The sequence below is a fragment of the Paroedura picta genome, chromosome 6 (genome assembly GCF_049243985.1).
Source record: "Paroedura picta isolate Pp20150507F chromosome 6, Ppicta_v3.0, whole genome shotgun sequence".
Lineage (NCBI taxonomy): Eukaryota > Metazoa > Chordata > Lepidosauria > Squamata > Gekkonidae > Paroedura > Paroedura picta.
The window spans coordinates 115,554,489-115,575,253 of NC_135374.1; the positions used below are offsets into that span (position 1 = coordinate 115,554,489).

Here is a 20,765-nt window from a genome sequence, read left to right on the forward strand (position 1 = left end):
AAAGCCCATTGTATGGTAAAATACAATGGGCACTAACAGTCCCTCTGATGGCCCCGGCCCCCTTGCAGCCCTCCTTCCAGCACCATTCATGCTGCTACCCCCACATGCCTTCCTCCCGAGGGTCCCTGCCCCACTCCCTGTGGTGAAGCCTTCTCCCCCACCCCCCTCCCGGCTGAGGCCCTGGCTTCGCAGTGGGGAAAGGAGCAGGCCGCTGCTCCTTTCCCCGCCATGAAGCCTTCTCCCCCTCCCACCCCAGGCCCCTGCTCCTTTTCCTGTCGCAAAACCTTCTCCCCTGGCCCCAGTCCCCTCCCCCTCCTGTGCCAGGCCCCGGGAAATCTTGAACGGGCCAAAAGGCCAATGAGGAGCCGCGCACTGTGCGGTTCCTGACTGGCCCCTTGGCCCTAGACTGACACTCGGAGGGGCCAATCGGGAGCTGCTTTGCGGCTCCTGATTGGTCCCATCGAGTTTTTATCCGGGACTCGCACCGCACCTTTCTCCATCCACAATGTCCTTACTGCTTTATTTCTACTGCTCCTGTGGAGCGGTTACAGATTATTTTTTCTGATCTCAAAATTAAATGTAGCAAAATTGGAAAATGTGGCATAAATGAATAAGTTCTCCAAAGCCATGTGCTTTGCATCTACAGAGGGGTTTATTAGTATCCTGAAATCAACACTGTGGACACCAAGTGACCATAATGCATGCTAATGCTCAAGTCTTGGTAAGGGTCAGTAGCACAACCAATCGGAATTCCATTTCCTTGTCTCAATGCATGTATTTTCAGATCTTGGCAACCTTCCTCTCTTTCAGGGAACCCTTGCTACCTAGGAGTAACTTCTTCCACTCTTGGAGAACTTCATTCTCTTCCATCAGAGCTTCCTCTTCCTTTTCAAGAGCTTTCCTTTCTTCTTTGAGAGCCTTGTTCTCTTTCAGGAGAGCCACTTCTTCTTCCTGCAGCGCTCTTCTCTCCATCTGGAGATACTTTTCCTCTTCAAGAAGGGTAATGCTGTTCTCATGGAGGGCATTCATCTGTTCCTGAAAGACCTTGTTCTCCTCCCATAAAGCTGTGAGTTCCTCCTGAAGAGCCTTCTCTTCCTTTTTAAAAGCTGCTTTCTGCTCCTGTAGAGATTTCAACTCTTCCCAGAAAATTTTGTTCTGTTTTGGGAGAGCCTTCTCCTGTCCCACAAGAGCTTTTCTTGTTTCCAATGCATTCCATTTATTGAGGATCTCATTTTCCTTCCAGCGATTATCGCTTGGCCCCTGAAAGCTATTGTTCTTTTCACGGAGAATTCTGTTCTCCATGTGGAATCTTCTGTTTTCTTCCCAGATAACCCTGTTTTGTTTTGTCTCCCTGAAAGGTATGGTACTCACCCTGGAAGAATAGGTTTAAACTGTTTCTGGCAAGATGGTTAAGCATAAAGGGTAAGTGCTACTTCCGGTTAGGCATTTTTCATCCTTAGACAACAGCATTTCACCGTCATAGAGAATGGATTTTATTCAGTCACGTGAGTCTTATTGTTCACATCATGCTGAAATATATATATTTAGCTATACATCTTTTCTCATCATGTGATTTAGAAAATCCTATACATTTTTACTGAAGCAGGGAGCATTGTTCCATGGCAGCATGACAGCTTGCAGGACCAGAAACACATGCAAACAGGCCCATAGCTACATAGGTGATTGTAAGCCACTTTTGATACCTCTTGGGTAGAAAAAAAACAGGGTATAAAACCAATCTCTCCTTAGGTTGGAAAATACCTGAAAATTTGTAGGTGGAACCTGAAGAAGAAGGGGAGTAGAAGGGGATCTCAGAAGGATGCACCTTCCAAAGCAGCCTTCAAGGGATCTCATTTGAGATCTGGAGGGCAATTGTATTTCTAGAGGATCACCAGACCATCTGGAGGTCAGTAACCCTAGGTACAAGGTTTCTAACACATTTTGGAATGGAGAGTAATAAAACTGCTTAAATATAAATAACTTTTTTGGACTTGCTATTTCTGGTTCTGGAATGTTTGGCTACTGTCAATATTTACAAAGCCATTCTGTATGTTTATTGAGTGCTGCGTAATGCAAACTCTGTTTAGGACTGGAACTTCAACCAGAACTGTCTTAAAAATAAGATAGAGTATGCGTTGCAGGACTGAGGCCTTCTTCCCTCCCCCTTTCTCTTTTACATTCATTTCCTACCTGATTAGCATCCCTGGCACAGTTTTAAAGATGAGTTGGTTTTTATATTTCTCTACCCTAAGGAGTTTCAAAGTGACAATCACCTTCCCTTTCTCTCCTCCAAATAGTCACCTTGTGTGATAGGGGCTGGGCTGGGCTGGGCTGAGAAGAGTTCTGAAAGAATGGTGACGGGCCCAAAAATCATCCAACAGGTTTCATATAGAGGAGTGAGGAATCAAACCCACCTCTCTTGACCTCTATACCCTACTGGTAATAAAGTATCAGTTACCTGTGTGCTATTCCTCAGTCAGCTCTGTTTCTGATTACCTTGGCTTACTTGGACTGAAGATGTGATGTTGAATTGTCAACTTGTGATGTCATTTTATACAGAGGAAACACCCATGACTCAATAATGAAGGAGGATGGTATCCCAGGTGAGCTTTGAGTGGCGGTGAAGTTGCTAGATGACAAGGACTAAAGGTGAGACTACCCACTGGTACTTAAAATTTCTTTGTTGCTCATATGGTAGCCATGTGATATGAAGCTCATTTCTACATTTGAAAAATGTGTGTCTGTGCAAAATGCCATGAAGCTGCCATAGACTAGGGTGGCCTATCAAGGAATTTTCAAGGCAAAAGCTGTTCACAGGGGGATTGCCATTGCCTGGTTCTGGATAGTGATCCTAGACTGTTTGTGGCTGTCAGGAGCTCAGAAATTCCAAGAAAATGATCTGCAAGATCTAGGTTTGCTTACAAGGATATTTTAATAAATAATGAAGTTTACAGGAATAACAGGCTAAGCTTCCATCCTCTGGGTCTTGAATGCACACATACACAGAGAAATTAAGCCAGACTTTGAGAAAAGACGTATAGCTAAAATTAAGCTTCTTATATCCTAACTGCTGGCTACCAGTCGAGAAATCGTTAATCAAACTATTTCAAACATTGAGATGATGCAGGTCATCTTGTACCTGGATTCTAGAGGTGAGAGGACACAACTCAGGCTGCTAACAAGCATATGAGAGAGAGAGAGAGAGAGAGAGAGAGAGAGAGAGAGAGAGAGAGAGAGAGAGAGAGAGAGAGAGAGTTTGGCTAATGTCAATGTTTACAAAGCACATTTTATTTATTTATTTGTTTGTTTATTTATTTATTTATTTGTATTTTTATACCGCCCTTCCATGCAGCTCTGGGTGGTGTATATAAAACATGCGGTAATTTCATGGACCATCAGAGCAAATATAACAATAATAACATAACATAGCATAACATAGCTTATCAACTAGGATATTTCAACAGAACATTGTTCAACAAAGATAGCAACTTGAACAGAACCCTTAGGTAGGTCATATTTAGTTGTGTAATGGGGGTGTCAGGGGGGACCAGCAGATGTTGTTGGGTTGGTTGGCCTCAAGCAAATGCCTGGTGGAGGAACCTCCTTTTGCAGGTATGTGTCTGGATCAGCCCCTCTGATCTCTGCCATGATTTGTGATTGACCTAAGAGACTCCATGTTAGCTTGATGTGTGTTGTTTGAAGAACCTTTTATAACCTTTTTATAACCCTGAACTATTTAGCACTGCTTTGTGTATCTTTTCATGCTGTGTTTCCTTCTTGCAAATGTTGCTCTGTGCTTTGTTATCTGGAAGGGAGGGCACCTGTCACCCAAGGACAGACGGGATAGTGACGATCTGTCAGGAAGCCCAGGATGGCACCTGTGAGAGGGGGATAATTCTACCCTGGGAAAGGGGGGGGGCATCTGGGCAGGAAGGAAACATTGATAACTGCTTGCTTTCCATGTATCAATCAGAATTGACCACAAACATCGGAGTGTTCAGAGCTGCTAGCAATAAAGCTTTCTATTAAACCAGAAGTCTAGTTGTTAGTCTGTTTGCCTTTGATGGTATGTTCATTTATGTGATCCTCTATGAGGAATACTCCTGCTTCTCCATATCATTCTCCTATGCTGCAGAAATAGTGGGGGACATTATTTGTTCCATCAGACAGCTGCACTTAGAAGCCTGACTGCCTATGTGGGGAAATAAGACACCTGGGCCCACTCTGCACATGCTAGATAATGCACTTTCAATGCACTTTCATGGTAGATTTTTCTGTTCTGCACAGGAAAATCCAGCCAAAAAAGCACATTGGAGTGCATTATCCAGTGTGTGCAGAATGGACCCAGGTGCTGCTATGGGATGGGAAACCAGTACAGGGGAAGGCAGGGACCTCCTCTGCACAGCATGACCCTGATTAGAATCAGGTTCAAGGCACTTTTAAAAGGAGTTCTCCATGGGGACTGGCAGCCAGTGTATGGTTGTCAGTCTCCCATGGAAAAAGGATGGTAAAAATCATGTCTAGCTTGACCCTGTTAAATATACTTTACCCTCACTTGAATTTCCACCAGTGCATATGGGGTTACTTAACATTAATGTGAGGTTCTGCCACTTACACCCAAAAAGCACTTATTTGGGGGTGGGGGGAGGGAAATCTCTTTATTGAAGGAATAACAAACTCATAATCACCAGGTCATTGCTAAAACTAAAGATCTTGCCTCCACAGCCTCCTTAACTATCCTCCACAAAAGGTTTTGGTGCAAAGGCACTTTGGTAACCAAATGGCCAAGACACATGCAGGTGCTTTCGAAGTCCCAAAGATGGTGGGGAAAATAGTCATTCTCACTGCTTCAAACAGAGAGCCTCTCCATAAAACCCCAGGATTGGCTAGCTATATTCACACCTATGTAATCAATGATATGCAGATAGGACAGGAAACAGCCCATGGCAAGGCAATCCAAGCAATACAAGGCAAAAGTATAAAATATGATTATAACTTTAAAACAGCCCATGGCAAAGCAGGTCAAGAAATGCAGGCAATGCATGGCCAAAGCATAACACATGTTTTTGACAATTAACATGAATAATCATTTGCAGTTTTAAATACATATATTTCTCTGTCTTATTTTACAAAGTTGTGATTTTATATGCACAAAAACACAAAAAAAATCAACAAAATGCAAGCATATACACATAGGTTTTACTTTGTTAGAAAGACTGACATTCTTTGTTTAGTGCCAATACAGTTTTTCCCCAGCATTGAAAGCCTGGCACTTCTTTCCCTCGGGGAGACCTGAAATTTATATTGTTGATTTCCAGACTAAGAGACCCTAGATGAAAATGGACTGTTTGCTTGGTCTGCCACAGACGAGCAGGGGACCACAGAGATAAAGAGTGGAATGCTGAACCCATCTGTGCCTTCAGCATCGTGGCATCAAGCCATGGTGCTCTTTTCTGCATGACCAGCTGACTAATTACCATTCTTGGCCTCTGACGATCTCTTCAATTAATGCAATGCCCAATTGCACACAGAGACGGAGTCACCCATCATTATGTGGAATCTGGGCCAAGAAAAAGGCCCCAAGCCCCAGAAACACCTGTTACAAATCCAGAGTATCCAGATGGCCTTTATGGGAAGTGTCAAGGACTGACTGATTTGTCTCTCTTAGGTTGAGTTTAAGGTCATAGAAGTGATTGTCTTAAAGCAAAGAGCCCAAGAATCTCGCAAAAGGTGGGGGGAAGTAAGTGAAATAATCCTTTCTCTTCACCCTTGGATTGTAAGGAAAAACCTTCAATGTGCATTCTGAAGTCCTCAAGTGCTGATGGATCTTCTTGATTTTACATGTCTTTTCTTTTCTTTTTGCGTTTTAACCTCAGTATGGATACCAACAGGATTAGCTTGAAATGACAAGGAATGTCATGGCATAATTAGGAGGATTTATATAAACACAGCTGTAAATCTCCCCAAAGTGGAGTATTTTGTGGCTGTAAATTGCACAATATAACTTCAAATTGTTTCATTGTAGTGCTCTTGTTCTTGCGGTTGTTGGGGTCATTAGCAATTACAAAATATCATTTACCTCGGCATCATCATTGGTTAGGTCTGGTTAGGTCTGGAAAGGATGAACAAATGTTTTATTTCCATGTTATTTTTCTGATTGTTAAAAGTGTGTGTTCAGTTCTCCAGTTTTAGATCTCTATTTTATACAGTATAGACCAGGCTTTCTCAGCCAGAGTTTTGTGTAACCCTTGACTCTTTGAAGGCCCTGGAAGGGTATCCTGAATGGGTGGGAGTTATTTAATTAATTATAAAAATATATTAAGCAACTATCAGTTGATATCATCAGTAATCATTAGTAAGCCATATATATACTTGGAAACAACAGGTCACATACTACATGATTGGCCCTCAGCCAGTAATAGCACTCCCCTTTAGCTGAGCTGCATGGGGAGGGAGCCCTCAGCCAGGAAGGGGTGATAAGGAGTCAAGACTTCACCCCCAATTTCCTGCTGTGTGGAAATGGAGCCGGTCACAGTGAGTAGCTCAAGTGTGGAGGGAGGGAGGGAGAGGAGAAGCAGCAGCAGAAGAAGAAGGAGAAGAGATGGCCCTAGTGAGTAGCCCTGGCATGGAGGGAGGGAGGAAGAGGAGAAGCACCAGCAGAAGAAGAGCTGGCCCCAGTGAGTAGTCTTGGCATGGAGGGAGGGAGAGGAGAAGCATCAGCAGTGGAAAAGGAGCCTACCCCAGTGAGTGGCTTGGCCCTGGATAGAGGGATGGATGGATATGGGGACCAATGAGCTGTCCTGGGGTAGAGGTTGGGAGGAGGGGGGAGAACAGCCTGCCACAGTGACTTGCCTTGGTGTAGAAGTGCAGTGGGGTGGTGGGAAGTAGATCCAACCCCTGTCAGTTGCCCTGGTATAGAGGTGGGTTGGGTTGGAGAAAGCCCGTCCCAAGCAGCCCCTGGAGGCTGGCATTCCTGGACCTCTGTGGGGCACAAAGCAGCTCTTTTTCCCCCCAGGAGATGAGCTGTCTGAAGATGAACTGTCATAGCAAAATTCCACCTCCAAAATAGCCATTTTCCCCTTGGAAGCTGAATTCTATAGTCTGTAGATCAACTCCAATTCCATGTCCAGGCCACACCTTGAGGTTGGTGATCCCTGAGTTAGGAATGTTCCTTGAAGTTTGGAGGTGGAGCCCCAAGAGTCTAGGGGTTGGGTTGAAGAATGAGTACAAGCTGCCCACCAGCCCCATGGGGCCCAGCGTGACCTCTCTCCTTTCAAGATACGGTATGTAAAGTGTGATTGAGTCTCAACGAACGGATGGTGACCCCAGCAAGAGGATTTCAAGACAAGTGAGAAGTAGAGATTGTTGCTTGTTGTCTTCTTCTGAGTCTTCCTGAATGGTTCTGACTCCATTCCGTGTATCAAATCTGCTTAGGTAATGTGATCTGATGAGATCGGGGTATACCATGCTGCCTTTCCTCCCTATTGGAGTAGGTGAGGGTGATTTTTCCAAGGTCACCCAGTAAACGTCATGACTGAGTGGTGGCTGAAATCTGGGCCTCACCACTTCCAGTATGATGGCCTACCAATCCAATTTTTTTAGGAACATACATAGCATTCATTGTACAGAACATGGGTCTTTTGGCTACTGGCATTTAGAAAAGTCAAATGTCAAATGTTTCAAGGTGCTGCTGGTTAATCTGAGTATGTAAAATGTCTTCATTTCCCTCAGATTGTGACTGAGGGAACACAGTTCTTCCTCTGTGTTCCCTCAGTCATTACTCATCTTCCCAAGGTGTTTCGGTCTTTCATAGTGGAGTGAAAATCTCATCCATAAACACATGAGTAAGTATCTTGCAATCAACTATATCCTAGTGCTCTGTGAGCATAGCTATCAAGTCACAGCCAACTTCGGGAGACCCTAGAGGGTTGTCAAGGCAACAGGTGGGCAGAAGTAGTTTGCCACTGTCTGCATCTGCATAGTAACCCTCAACTTCTTTGCTGGTCTCCCATCCAAATACTACCCAGGATTGTTCCTGCTTAGCTTCCAAGATATGATGAGATCCATCTATCCTGGGTTATTCAGGTCAGGGCATAATTGTCCTCTAGAGCCAGCTTGGTGTAGTGGTTAGGAGTGCCAACTTCTAGTCTGGCAAGCCGGGTTTGATTCCCTGCTCCCCCAAGTGCAGCTAGCTGGGTGACCTTGGGCTCACTGTTCTGACCGAGCAGTAATATCAGGGCTCTCTCAGTCTCACCAACCTCACAGGGTGTCTGTTGTGGGGAGAGGAAAGGGGATTGTTAGCTGCTTTGAGACTTCTTTTGATTGAGAAAAGCAACATATAAAAAACACGTTTCCCTCTTCTTCCTCTTCCTCCTCTACAGAGCTGCTATGTAGAAGCAGTCCTGACCCCCATCCTTTTCAGACTAGTCTTAGGAGATGTGACTGATTTCGAACAGCTGGCTATAAAACAAAAAGGAGCTTTTACGATGAAGCCATCAGTTAGAAACAGAATGTGAATATGTGAAAAAAATGTATGATTAAGTAGATGCAAAACATTAAAGAACAGGTGTCTAGGCAACAGTGGGAATGATGATGGGAAAAGGTGAGTTTGCAGTGAGCCAGATCATAAAAGAAAATTGGTTGACAATGTTTTCTAGGTGGCATGTGGCCCCAAAGGACATTGAGAAAGTGAAAAAAAGCAGATTTATGAGAAATCACAGGATCAGGGCCCAGGATAAATGTTTGCTGTGTTGATAGCACTGTATGTTCACAAAGCACTAGGATATAGCTGTCTGCAAGATACTTATACATGTGTTTACAGATGAGACTTACGGATGAGATTTTGACTCCAATAGGAAAGACCGAATCACCTTAGGAACACAACAGAGGGAACACAGATAAAGAACATGTGGTAAACAACTAACCTTAACTCTAACCCCAATTTGCACCTCGTTTTGTGCAGCCACATCAGTTTGTTCATATGAGCCATGGCTATTTAATTTTGGACTGTTTTGGTGGGGGCTGAAGGGAAAGGGGAACACAGAAAGTGTACTGTCATGTGTGAAAGGCATTCATTTGTTAGGCATCCTTTTGTCAAGATGTCATAGCTGCCATTTGTTTCCCTGATCCAAGGCTAATAAAGATGAATTATTCCTCATGCTCTCTTCTCCACTTGTCATTGGCCCAGGACAGTAGCTTAATTACCCAGCAACTGCAAACTTAAATGAAGGGATATGTTACCTTGTGATAAAAGATTTCAGTGATGATCGGGTGTTGAAGTGCTAATTAAAACATAGCATATTCTTTCTTAGGAGCCTCTTGTGGCGCAGAGTGTTAAGGCAGCAGACATGCAGTCTGAAGCTCTAACCATGAGGTTGGGAGTTTGATCCCAGCAGCCAGCTCAAGGTTGACTCAGCCTTCCATCCTTCTGAGGTTGGTAAAATGAGTACCCAGCTTGCTGCTGGGGGGTAAACGGTAATGACTGGGGAAGGCACTGGCAAACCACCCCGTATTGAGTCTGCCATGAAAATGCTGGAGGGTGTCACCCCAAGGGTCAGACATGACCCGGTGCTTGCACAGGGGATACCTTTACCTTTATATCCTTTCTAGCTACCATAATTATAATGCACACAAGGGGCAAAGCCCATTCTACACAGGAATTCAAGAGGCGCCAGCACACGTTTGCCTTGTGGCTTTCCTGGGTGCTGACCCTCCCCCCGCTCCGTTCTCCACTGGATCTTGAGATCCAGTGTGTTAGGGGTGATTAAATAGTAGGAGATTCTAATCTCAAGAGCCCAGCTTGATCCCCCACTCCTCTTCCATGTGCAGCCAGCTGGGTTGCCAACCTCTAGGTGGGGGCAGAAGCCGTGCTGGGTCCCAGGAGCTGGTTGGCAGCCTTTACTCCTTCTCCATCCCCCCACGGACTCTTGAGACTCCACCACCAAAGTTCAAGGAACAATCCTAACCCAAGTGTCATCAACCTCCAGGTACAGCCTGGAGACCTCATGGAGTTGATCTGTATACTATAGAGATCAGCTATCCAGGGTAAAATGGTTGTTTGGAGGGGGACTTTTGCTATGACAGCTTATCTCCAGACATCTCCAGATCAGTGCCCCTGGAGAAAAGGGCTGCTTGGGAGGGGGAACTGTGGCCTTGTGCCCCACAGAGGTCCAGGGATGCCTGCCTCAAGCGCTGCTTGGGAGGGCTTAACCCACCCTTCTTCACCCCACTTCTATACCGGGACAACCCACTGGATCAGGATCTCCTTCCCCCCACCCCACTTCAATTCTACACCAGGGCAACTCACTAAGACAGGCTGTTATTATATGCCACTTTTCTCTACCCAAAGGAGTCTCAAAGTGGCTTACATTTGCCTTCCCTTTCCTCTCCCCACAACAGACACCTTGTGAGGGAGGTGAGGCTGAGAGAGCCCTGATATTCCTGCTCGGTCACAACAGCTTTATCAGTGCTGGGGCGAACCCAAGGTCACCCAGCTTGTTGCATGTGGGGGTGTGCGGAATCAAACCCAGGTCGCCAGATTAAAAGGAGAGTATAGCTACAGTGGAAAGCATCTGGGTGAAAATAAGTGAGGGGAAAACAAACAGTGTGGTGGTTGGTGTCTGCTACCAACTGCCTGACCAATGAGAAGATGTGGATGCTGCACTTTGTGAGCAGCTTGAGAAAATATCCAAGCGGCAGGACCTTGTCATCACTTTTCTTGGATGCTTTAGGATGCTTAGGGCTGATCCTGCGTTCATAGAATTATAGAGTTGGAAGGGGCCATACAGGCCATCTAGTCCAACCCCCTGCTCAATGCAGGATCAGCCCAGAGCATCCTAAAGCATCCAAGAAAAGTGTGTATCCAACCTTTGCTTGAAGACTGCCAGTGAGGGGGAGCTCACCACCTCCTTAGGCAGCCTATTCCACGGCTGAACTACTCTGACTGAATTTTTTTTCCTGATATCTAGCCTATATCATTGTAGTTTAAACCCATTACTGTGCGTCCTTTCCTCTGCAGCCAACAAGAACAGCATCCTGCCCTCCTCCAAGTGACAACCTTTCAAATACTTAAACAGGGCTATCATGTCCCCTCTCAACTTCCTTTTCTCCAGGCTGAACATTCCCAAGTCCCTCAACCTATCTTCACAGGGCTTGGTCCCTTGGCCCCAGATCATCTTCGTCGCTCTCCTCTGTACCCTTTCAATTTTATCGACGTCCTTCTTGAAGTGAGGCCTCCAGAACTGCACACAGTACTCCAGGTGTGGTTTGACCAGTGCCATATACCAGCTATTCCTTCGTATAGGTGACCAAGCCAAAACTCCTGCACAAAGCTCTGGATAGGAATAGCTTTCAGACCAGAATCCTGGGCAGGAGAGGCTGAGGGAACAGGGATACAAACAGTGATGGGTTCCATAAAGGTGTCTTGGTTGGCCTAATGCCCCCCCCCCATATGCTGGTCTTTTGGCAGAGGCACAAAGATGGAGTTGCTCACTAATTTCCACATTCAGAATAGCAGTAAGCAAAAAAGCTCAAGAACAAACGTGTTCATGAAAATGACACCTAAGTTTCAGAAATCAGGTAGAGATTTTATCATCAGTTGTCCCAGTGGACACTAATATATGGAGTTATGCCTCAACTTTCTTATCACAGACCATTTCAACACTGGAGGCTTCATGCCGGGGTGCAGCCTAGAGTTTGAGTCTGGGCAGGTTGCCTGCCTCTTCTTGCTCCTGCATGGGGTAACATTTGGCCCAGTGCACCTCATTCACCCTGGATTTGTGCTCCCATATAGGAGCCGGGGCAATGAAGTTCCCAGTATGGAAATGGTCACAGTAAATCAAACATTTTCAGACTTTCACCTTCAATGAGCTCTTTTGATCATTTGCTGTGCCATATTACCCGTTTATGGTTTGGTGAGGACTGAGAAGCACATTCTAAGGTGCAGAATGTATTTCTGCCATGATTATAATTTGCTGGATGTTAGAGTGTTTAGCTAGCCCGGCCTTTGTGCCATGATGTCCCCAAATGCTTTAGCTTGACACCCCAAGGTTAATTTCCTGCCATTGTATTTTATGCTTACCATCCTTCCCATTCCTCACCCACCCCACCTTAATGCCCTGTATTTCCTCACATCATGCCATCCCTTGAAGCCCAAATTTGCTTTGACTCCTCTGAACTGTGCCTGGTTCGAGTTTCCGAGGGAGGGAGAAGTTCCTGTATTGTTTATTTAGCTTTGTGAATCAGTTCTAACTATGTCTCTGAAGTGTTAAGTACTTGCAATTCTCCAGTAAAGAAACTATCTTCAAAAAGGTTTACTTATTTAGAATTTGAAGTCTCTTCCAGGTGGCTTCAAGTTCACAGTGCAGAAGTCGATTAGCAGCTGATTCCAAACAATCTTTCACAAATACCTGCTGCTTGATCTTTTCAACCAGTAGCACCCAATAAGCAGCTTAGGAATCCCATGGCTCCATACTGTCAGGATTGTAGAATCTCTGTCATAAATTAGCTTGAGTTCCTCCATGTCAGTTATATTGCTTTATATCGCTTGGCGCCTGCTTGCTCCAGGCCCTGTAGTCTTGCTAGCTATAAAAGTGAATAGTTTTGTTATGTTAACCTTATCTTGTTGTGGGCTCTCGGGATTGTTGTCACCTCCTCAAGGTTGTGAGAATGAATTCCTGTTTTCTTTACACATATGTCTTTTCTCTTGTCTCCCCTCCCTTGGGAACTGTCAAGTTTTGGGCGGGAGAATTGTATTGATAAGCAGAGGCAAATCTGAACTCTGGTCAGATTTGACTTTTCAGTCCCTAGCGTATAGTACTTTTCAATAAAGCTTTCTTTCATTAAGAAGCCTGTTGTGAGTTTTCTGTACGTTTGACACATACAACACACTTTTGAAAGTCACCGTTGTAACTGAGAAGTAGAGCTGGGATTTTTATAACCTACTTTTTACTACATGAAGAAGTCGCAAAGCATCTTGCAATCACTTAAGCTTCCTCTCCCTGCAACACACACTCTGCAAGGTCGATGAGGCTTTGAGAGAGCTTTGAGAGTAACTGTGACTGGTCCAAGATCACCCAGCAGGCCTCATGTGTCTTAAAGCAGCTTACAATTGCATACCCTCCCTTTCCATCCAACAGGCATCAAGTGAGACTGAGAGATCTGAGAGTAACTGAAACTGGTCCATTATCACCCATCAGCACTCAGGTATCCCAGGCCTAGTCTGCACACATAGGATAATGCACTTTCAATGTGCTTTGGCAGCTGGATGTTCCTGTGCAGAACAGGAAAGTCTACTTCTAAAGTGCATTGAAAGTGCATTATCTATTGTGTGCAGACTAGGCTTCAGATGGGTTCGCAATCACCTTTTCTTCTTCTTTCCACAACAGGCACCCTGTGAGATAGGTGAAGCTGAGAGAGTTCTGAGAGAACTGTGAATGGTACAAGATGACCAAACTGGCTGCATGTGGAGGAGTGGAGAATCAAACCTAGCTCCTTGGACTAGAGGCTGCTGTTCCTAACCGCCACACTATGCTGGCTCTCAGCTCATGACCTGGTTATGATAGAAGGATATTGACAGTATCTCAGTCCCTTTCAGAGGCCATTTCTTGATTCAGGGATTTTAGAAGCTCTCCTCCTCCTCCTGTCTTTTTGTCATGTCAAGCTACCATCCTAGCCTTCCTTAGCAACCTCCTTTCCCCATCTCACCAAAGCTTGCAGGAAAACTCTTTGGGATGACATGAATAGCGAACAGATAAGAAACTGTATCTGATTACTGAGACTGATTGATAACATTATCTGAATGGCATAAATCGTTCAAGCACCAAAGACATCTGTAACTTGTCAAAAATTCTGTGCATTTTCTCATGTTGACAGAATTTTCCAGGCAGTATATTTATCACCAAAGTCAGATAATTAACTCCTTTAGCGGGCTGTGCCTCCATCTATATGTACGAGCTACATTCAAGTCCAACCACACCGTAAAAACAAACAAGATTGTTGGCATATAAGTTTTCAAGAGTCAAAGCTTCCTTCATAAGATACAATCTGTGGGAATAGCACAGATGTTCATGGACGGCAATTCCTGTGAGCCCCTGCAGGTAGCATGCTGCTAGCAGGGGCTCATGGGAATTGTAGAGAGTCACAGATTGGCCACAGTTTGGCCAAGTGTCAGCACCTTCAGTCATGAAAGAGTTAAACTGTTTGTTGGGACTTTTGGACCTGGGTTGGTCCTAATTCCTTCCAGAGAAACAGAGCTGCAGTGTAAAAGAGCATTATGCAAGTATGCAGTTATAAGTTACCTTTGTGAATGAAGCACAGATCCAGACACACAATGCTTTGGGGTTTAAAAGAGAGTGTTGGAAAGATTATTTACATACACACAAACACACAAACATATATAATCTTATGCTTCAGTCTCCATATTGCAGCAGAGTACAAAAGTTTAAAACATAGTTACAAATCAGCACATTGCAAGCCTCTATGGCTAGGCTGTAGGCAGGACTATCTTCCACACATCACTGGATGGCGAGAGCTGAGCTTATTGGAGTCTGCTCCTTGCTTCAGCATGGCACACAGAACTTTTCTTTCTCTTTCTGAAGCTGGGAAGGATCCCAGCTTAAAAAAAGACCATGAGCAGCAGGAACTCATACCTACCCAGCCTCGAGTCTGCTCAGCAGCATTCTTTGGCATCATTATGCAGAGAAATATTATGCCTACATATTTGCATCTCCTTGATGTCCCACCCCTGAGAAGAGCTTTTCTCCTGGCACGAATGAATGCTTTCCCCTCAAAGGTCTTAGAGGGAAGATTCCACCATATCCCATACCATGTGAGACTCTGTCCGTGTGGTTCTGGTTGCCCTGACTCTGTCTCACACATTTTGTTAGATTGCCCCTTATATGAGCAGTGTCGGGATGACAGCTTTGTTGCCTTGCTGGGAAACAAGCCTTCTGTAAGTAAATCTATGACCTTGCAATTTCTGCTCTCTGACAAAGACCCAGAGATAACCATTTTAGTTGCCAGACTTTTAACTAAGATGCTTTTATAATATGCTGCCTACCTTGTATTTTATCTTTTATAGTTTATTTAATCATTTTAAGATCTGTCTGGTTATGTAACCCCATTTTACTATTTTGTTGAAATTTTAAACCCTATTTTTATATGTCTTATACATTTTATGCCAATAAAAGGTTACTGACTGACTGACTGACTGACTGACTGAAATCCCCAGGACATGTGCTTGGAATTTTTCCATTGCAACCTCACCTGTGACCACTTAATGTCACTAGTGAGCGCACAGGTACAGCTTAGCTGCTTTAACAGTTTAACAACAGCCCTAACGGGACCACTATGACTACCCTTCTGAAACCATCTTCATAAGTGTGTGTGTGTGCACGTATATAAACATATCTAACATATTCCCTTTTACCAAGCAAGATGCAAAACCTTGAAACATTCTGTTATAGTAGATAGCCGAGATACAAAACTTTAGTCTTGCATTCGGACCTTTAGAAATTATTAACTGGATGTTTGGATTATTCCCGATAATAACCTCTTCTTTGAGACCCAGATCAAAATCAAATTTACTCTAATAAGACAGGCTATGTGGCTACATAGCAATAAGATGTGTCCTGAACTTACACGAGCTGTGCATAAGGAAGCTGAACTACCCTCAAAGCTCTTTCAAGTCTACCTTCAGAACAATACATTCTCCCCCCTCCCCAATTTTATCTCATTGCTTTGTGTCATCCTTAGAAGCATAAGCATATAGTCAAATCTAGGTGCTCTCACACCATGACCTGGATGGCCCAGGTTAGCCCAGTTTCATCAGAGCTCAGAAACCCAACAGGGTCATCTGTGATGAGAGACTACCAAGGATGTCCAGGATTGCTATGCAGAGATAGGCAATGGCAAACCAACTCTGTTCATTTCTTGCCTGGAAAACCCTTTGAGGTTACCAGAAGTTAAATGTGACTTGAGGACTCTCTCTGCCACCATTTTTCTATTGTCCAGTAGCCCAGCTGCCGAGTTACCCATTATCCTCAATTAACAGGAGTACACAAATAAGATAACCTCCACCCCCTCCAGGCCCATCACTGGCCACTTGGGGAGGTGGTAGATGTTTGACATGACCATATATGGTAGCATCACCAGATCAATGTTTAACTCTCACTCATCCTGGAAACCCTTCCAGGGCCATAAAGAAAGTGCAAGTTTCATGAAAACTTGGTTGAGAAAGCCTGACATAAAGACTTCCAGGAAATAAATGCTTTCAGGCAATGGATTGCAAAGAAGTCTAATTTTTTGTTTTTGTTTTAAAAAATACTTCTTATTGGTCTCCATTTGAGCTTTAGAATATCCATATTTTCCTCGTAATCTTGTATGATTATTTCTGGATTCTTCAAAAGCATGTCCAAGGATGTGAACACCTGTTCCTCGTTTGAAAGGTATTTATAGTATTCTGCCTTTCTGCCCACTGGCAATGCAGCAGGATGTTAGTCCACAACACTGGATATGTGCATAGTATTGTGCTTGTGGATTGTGCGTAGTATTACTCATAATTGGCTAAATTGTGCATCAATTAAGTATCCTAAAGCACAGACCTCCTAAGTAGTATGTTGCTGGCCTGAATTATTCTTGCTGTGGATTTTGTTGCCATAAAGAATTTATACACGTTACGATTCAAAATTGGCTTAATTGTGCATTGATTGCACGTTCCAAAGCATAGGATTTCTCTAAGCAGCATAATGAGCAGCTGAATATTTCTTGCTCATCCCATACTATTATGTATGATGGAACCTATCATTGCTGGACTGGCACGCAGTGCTCAATGACCCGTAGCATCCACTATCATTCTAGGCTTATGCCAAAGCCAGACTCCAGGTTCTCTAGTCAGCCAGGACTCACACCTGGCCAGACTCCATTTTCAGTTTGACCAAAGCCACAGGGCTGACCTGACAGCTGTGACCCTAATGCTCTGCATTCATTCTTCCCCCACTCCATTCTATTGCTGATCCAGTGGCCAGCAGAGTCCTTTGCATTTGAAGGCTCCCTCCACCCAGCTAGCTAGTCCCTTAAGGCTTCTGGAACCTTCCCATTGTACTACAATTCTGGAACCCTGGATCCATCCAGAGAGCCTGACACGCTGCTGGACTCTATGCCGTCTCTGTCTCCACATCTTCAGGAACTGGTAACTATCCTTCCTTTGACCCGATTCCCTGGACACTTTTCCTCTCAATCCTTTATTTCCCCATCTGCTAGACTGATAGTGTTCTTGTTACATGTTTGTCTACCTCTGTTTATTTTCCATTCTATTAAATAAAGCCTTCTTTTGTCTTTATACATATCTGTAGGGTGCGATTACCTGGTATACATAGGTTTTTTGATCTTTTAAAGTTACCTGACCTATCCTATGCCATTTCCCCAAACTTGGCATGTGTCTCCTAATGAGCTCCATTCAGGTACCAATACTTAATTGTGCATTCCCTTATGGATCTGTTTTTCCCCTCTTTCTTTCTGGTTGCCTTTCCTCAACAAGATGATTTTCAGATCAGCTACAGTTCAAATCCCTTACTTAATCGGTAAGAAAGCAGGTTTCATATTTGGAATAGGGGGTGGGGGAAACCCATGAAAACTTACAGATCTTCCATGAAACTTGGCTACTTAAACAGCAGAGTCACCCCCAAGTAAAATTATGGTTATTGGAAATGCTCATTCTGCCCTTTGGAAGATGGGCCACATCTTTTTAAATTGCTGTAAATAAGCCCAAGTGGGCCTTTCCCCTCTGTTGTACTTTGGAGATGCCAAAAGAGATTAGTCACCTCTCATTTCAGTCAGGCTGAATCTATAAATATCCCTAATTGGCATATTCAGTAGTAACAATGGGAGCCACCTGTTCAAAATAACCCAGCCTACACATCTAGTTGAGTTGCTGTTGTTGTTGTTGTTTTGCCAGCCACCAGAAAATATCATTCACAATTATAACCATTGTGCCACAGTGACATGAAGACTTCTAGACCAAGAATGAGTTATGGGAAACATCTGTTCCAGTTCAGAAACTGAAAGCTGCAGTGAGTGTGTTTGTGTGTATGTGTGTGTGTGTGTAACTTTGTGTGCAAAGTGCTGTCATGGTAATACCGTCAGGTTTTCAAGACAAGAGACTAGCTGGGCTAGTTTGCTATTGCCTGTGTCTGCATAGTAACACTGGATTTTCTTGGTGGTTTATCACAGGGATGAGCACAACCCGAACCATGAAGCAAAGTTCATCAAGAATTTTACCTTAATGATGATTTGTGAACAGGCGTTCATGCCGGGCCTTCCATCGTGAACTTTTAAAGCAGTTTGAGGGCAAAGTGAACAGGGCAAAATGGGCACAACAGAAAGCAGGGTTTAAAGGGACCATTCTTTAATGCTTTTTGTTCACTCTAAAAGCTGCTAAAACAGTGACAGGACATGTAGGCAGTATTCAGTACCTTCCTTCAAACAAGAATGAGGACATCCTCGTCTGGCTGACTCTTTGGTGCTCTTCGTACAGTCTCAAAGTGGCTCAGCCATATACCTAAGATTTTTTTTTGAAAAATTCAACTCTAAAACTGAAACCGTGAAAGCGATAGAGTAGATATTGAGAATCAATGCATTGGTGCATTTGTCAGAGAACTGCAAACGAGAACTCACGTTGAGACACTGTAAAGCACTTGCGTGCACACTAGATAATGGATTATTTGTTGAGAGAGAGAGAGAGAGGATTCCAGCATATGAGGCAGCACCGGCCACCTGAACATTGCGGGAGAGGATGACATAGACTCCTATGAGCTCTGCTGGCCAGCAGACAGAACACAATTCTCAGTCACGTACTCACAACCAGCAATAGTGTTGCCACCTTTGATTTGGACCCAGAAGTGACATCACAACACTCTAGAGATTTCCCCATCTCTGTGGCTTTTACCACAGTGATGGTGAATTTCTGAAGCAGCATGAGAGGATTTCCAGACAAGGCTGCCAGTGACAATGTGGGACCTGGGGACCCCCCCCCCCCCGAATGAGAGCTTACTACAGAGGAGGAAAAGAAGAGTTGGTTCTTATATGCTGCTTTTCTCTACCCGAAGGAGTCTCAAAGCAGCTTACATTTGCCTCCCTTTCCTCTCCCCACAACAGACACTCTGTGAGGGAGGTGGGGCTGAGAGAGCCTTGATATTACTGAAGAAGAAGAGTTGGTTCTTATATGCCGCTTTTCTCTACCCCAAGGAGTCTCAAAGTGGCTTACAATCGCCTTCTCTTTCCTCTCCCCACAACAGACACTCTGTGAGGGAGGTGAGGCTGAGAGAGCCCTGATATTACTGAAGAAGAAGAATTGGTTCTTATATGCTGCTTTTCTCTACCCGAAGGAGTCTCAAAGCAGCTTACATTTGCCTCCCTTTCCTCTCCCCACAACAGACACCCTGTGAAGGAGGTGAGGCTGAGAGAGCCTGGATATTACTGAACAAGAAGAGTTGGTTCTTATATGCTGCTTTTCTCTACCCCAAGGAGTCTCAAAGCGGCTTACAATCGCCTTCTCTTTCCTCTCCCCACAACAGACACTCTGTGAGGGAGGTGAGGCTGAGAAAGCCCTGATATTACTGAAGAAGAAGAATTGGTTCTTATATGCCACTTTTCTCTACCCCAAGGAGTCTCAAAGTGGCTTACAGTCGCCTTCCCTTTCCTCTCCCCACAACAGACACCCTTTGAGGGAGGTGAGGCTGTGAGAGCCCTGATATTACTGCACAGTCAGAACAGCTTTATCACTGCTGTAGCGAGCCCCCAGGTTTTGGAGAGGAAACCCATGAGGTTACGTCTCTAGGAATCGCCAGAAAGAATTCCAATGATTCAAATGCCAGAAATGATTTCAATAATTCCTAGAACAGAGTGATGTCACTTAGGGGTATACTCCCCCAGTGACACCACACCATTGCTCAACACCCCCCCTGCCCTCACCTCCCAGACTCCTGTTTGTTGCCCTCCACTTGCTAGTAACCCTATCTTCCATTTATGGAGGCCATGTTCTACTCATTGATGCTCTCCTTCCATTTTCTGTGCCACCGAGTCCCTTCTCTCAGTGGAACAGAATGTCCCTGCCTGGCCCTCCCCTCACTCAGCTCCCCAGAGTGAGAATTTAACACATTAACCACTGAATCACACTGTCTCCAAGCCAACAACTTTTAATCATCTCTTTTAGGGGATGAGATTGCGTATTTTAATCTCAGTTTTAAATGAGAGGTTGGGTGGATTCGGCAGCGTGGCTATTTCCCACACCATCACCCGTCCCTTTGTGGATCCACAACAGTGGAAATCCAAAGGTGGCCATACTCACCCTGTGGTCCTCCAGATGTTCATGGACAACAATTCCCATGAGCCCCTGCCAGCGAATGCTGGCAGGGTTTCATGGGAATTGTAGTCCATGAACATCTGGAGGACCTCAGGTTGAGGATCCCTGAATTAGAGGACAAGCCCAGGAAGACAACACATCGGAGCACCTCCTGGGCCTCCTAAATGTTCTGTAGTGGGTGAGTAAAGGCCCTGGCCTTCATTTTGGTATTGTGTGTGTGTGTAGTGGAGGGGATGGTTGTAGGGTTGGGCACTTCAGACACCGAAACACCCAACCGTAGCACTGGAATCCTCTTTCTTGTTCATTACTCCTTTTACCCACCCCATCTCCAGTCTTTTCACTGTGACATACAGTGCATAAAAATAAAAATGGGAGATACCAGTTTATTGGCCACATTCCTTAGCTG

The 20,765-nt window shown here is 44.6% G+C and overlaps 1 long non-coding RNA gene across 1 annotated transcript; it reads right to left on the reverse strand.

Annotated features, from left to right (window-relative positions):
- Positions 1 to 630: 630 nt before the first annotated feature.
- LOC143840788 (uncharacterized) lies at positions 631 to 2,544 on the reverse strand. Its single transcript, XR_013232414.1, has 2 exons — positions 2,459 to 2,544; positions 631 to 1,372 (listed from the first exon to the last, which is right to left on the reverse strand). It is a non-coding gene; the product is annotated as an uncharacterized LOC143840788 (long non-coding RNA).
- Between the last annotated feature and the right edge of the window lie 18,221 nt (positions 2,545 to 20,765).